The sequence below is a fragment of the Galeopterus variegatus genome, unplaced genomic scaffold, assembly GCF_000696425.1.
Source record: "Galeopterus variegatus unplaced genomic scaffold, G_variegatus-3.0.2 Scaffold18, whole genome shotgun sequence".
In the NCBI taxonomy this organism is placed as follows: domain Eukaryota; kingdom Metazoa; phylum Chordata; class Mammalia; order Dermoptera; family Cynocephalidae; genus Galeopterus; species Galeopterus variegatus.
In genome coordinates, this window is record NW_007726129.1 from 1,314,931 (window position 1) to 1,317,835 (window position 2,905).

Consider the following 2,905-nt stretch of genomic DNA (forward strand, 5'->3'; position numbering starts at 1 on the left):
TCCCGGCCCCTCCCTGCTCTACCCCCCCCCCCCCCCCGTCGCAGAACATGCGCAGTCCTCCCGCCGTCCCGCCCCTCCCTTTCCAGAGCCCCCGTTCCTTAGAAACCAGGCGGCGCGTTTGCGGTGGCGGCGCGCTAGACTCCGGTGCCGTTGCATGCCCGCCAGCCTCCCTCGAAGCGGACTGGTGGCCGCCGAGACCCGTCCAGATCCATGGTCTCCGGTGCGGCGCTGGGCGGGCGATGCCAGCGTGCCAGGTGAGAGGCGGCCCGCGGCAGCGGGTGAGGGTAAAGGAGGGCATGGCGCGGCCGCGAATGGGCGCCGGCCGGGCCTCCTCTGCGGCCCGGCGCCCGAGGTCGGAGGCGTGGATACGCAGAGCCCAGGATAGAGGGGGCTGAGTTTGAGGGTCGCCCCGGGGTTCACCCTCTCCACCTCAGATATAGGAGTGGCACATTTGGTCGTAGCATTGTAGAATTTGGGAGGTCCTGGAAGGACCTCGGACATAATCCATCCCTTTTCCAAATGCGGAAACCTAGGCGCTCTCACCTTGTGCCGAACAGGCCCCCTACGTGTGTGAGGAGGGACGCTTTATGGACGAGGATGTGTGAGGTGTGGAAGCCGTAGACAAAGAGCTCGTAGGATAGCTGGTCCATTCTCTTTCAGAATGAGATAGGACTTTTGGGGGGTCTTTATTAAGAAACGGGTGTTCAGGAGAAAGGTGGGAGAAGGGACACCCCAGAAAGTATGGGTGTTTCTGCCAGTCCCTGAGTGCTCTCTGGCCACGTTTCGATGCCCCTGGCCTGCCTGTGAAGCTCAGGAAGGAAGCAGACGGACTTTGTGGAGACAAAAGGTGAAGTAAGGTATTCCTATCAAGGCCTTGAATGGTGAGGGAGGGAGACGGGGCGGGGAGATGAGGGCTTGTGAGTGGTTGTGTGAAGTTTACCTTTCAAACTACTGCAGAATCCAAAGAACAGGACTGGAATAAAAAAGTTTAAAGCTGCATTGGATAGACACCAAAGAAGGTTATAACCACCTTATTTATGTTTATTTTTCCTATGGTGTCATGCTGAGAGTAAGAAAGTCTCTCAGGGGTCAGGGTTAGGGTTAGGGTGATCTATGGGGCACAAAGACCTCTGAAGGAACAGCTCTTAGTGTATGGCCCTTCAGTTGAAGGGAACAGCGTTTAAATTAGAAAAGGAAGACATTTAAAGGGTCATTGTGATATGGAGTGATGTGGAGAGAAGATAGTTGATAAGGAAACTCGTTTCCTTCTGAAAAGCTACACCAGAGGACAAAGGAGTTTTAAGGCCATTTTTTTAAAGTGTGATTTTCCAAAGATGAACTTCAAAGGTAGACTAGGTCTATCGAAATGTGGCCAGAGGGCACTCAGGGACTGTCAGAAACACCCACACCTTCTGGGGTGTCCCTTCTTCCACCTGTCACCTGAACAACCGTTTTTTAATAAAGACTTACCCTCAAAAGTCCTATCTCATCTATACAGAAAATGTGAAAAAATTAATGCTTTTTTGGGATGGGAGTTTAGAGAATCTGTCTGGACAAAGAGGGGAAAATTTTCAGCACACAGTTTGATGGTAGAATCCCTATTTTACAGATAAAGATTCTATTGTGAGAGGCTTTTCTTTCACCACCTGGTTGTCCCACTTTTCCTATGGAGTGATTGGTCTGGGTCTCATTTATTACTGTTATTTGCTAGGTAAATTCACATGTATGATTTCTGTAGTAATATTAGAACTCAGTAGTAGGACTAGCAATAAAAAAAAAAAGCGCCCCCCGAAAAAAGACTTAAAAATTTGCAATATGGGGGAAAGAGTGATTTTTAAAAGATGGTCACTGGTTCTAATAATCAAAGTCAATTTGTCGCTAGCTTGATAAAACTAATTTTCAAGGTATATTCAACTTTGCAGCAGGTGTTTTTCCCCCAGAGTGATAAGATACATTGAAAGTATGATAGTATTAATAGATCAAATCAGTTGAAGGAAGAAAGCTTTGTCTTAGGTTCATAAATCAATGCCAGACCATAACCGGGATATCCAGTAACGATGGCATATTGTGGCTGTGCATTTTATTGGCTTTTCTTGCATCTGTGGAATTATTTTGTATAAATAACTCAGATTTATTTTGTATAAATCTGTGGGGAAAATCAGTACTGTTAATGAAATTCTGTCAGAAAGGCTTCTTGAATATCATTGTATTCTTTGTAGAAAGTCTCATTACTTTAATGTTGACTTGCAGAAGAAGCTCTTGGAAATGGCTTTGACAGGCGGTGGAGAGAGTGAGCCATCCCCCCAGCAATTCCAAGGCTATACTGGGTCCCCAAAAGTGTGGATTTTATCACTTTTGGGGAGACAAGTAAGCCAAAATCAAGGAAAGATGGAGGGGAACAATTGCCATCTGCAGAACTGGATGGGGAGAGGGGAAGGTACTTTGAATGTAAGCGCAAATACTTCCTTGAATGAGCTGTTGGAGAATGTACTACTCAAATGTGGCTATGGTGTGTCCCATGGATTTGTGTGCATTTTCTGAACTCCTACAATCAGACAGACACTTGTTTTCAGAAGAGGAGATGGGTGGACTTATAGAGGACTCTCCAAGTGTTTCTTATGCTAAGACAGTGAAACCTTTTGACAAATAATTACTTAACATCTACTCCATTTTCCCAGGCAGCTGAGAGCAGTTATCAAATCTGGCCTGTAATAAAGTAATCAACAGTATTTGACAGGCCAACCATGAGGGAGCCTTATCAGATAAACCAGTAAAGCTAACAGGATCTACTTTCACTGAACTGATTTTCTAGTTTTACCAGAAGAGGAGAAATCTGATGTAAGAAGTTGAAATACAGAGGTGGGTGTTGAGAAAACACAGGAATGAAATGGAGAAATCTCTAACT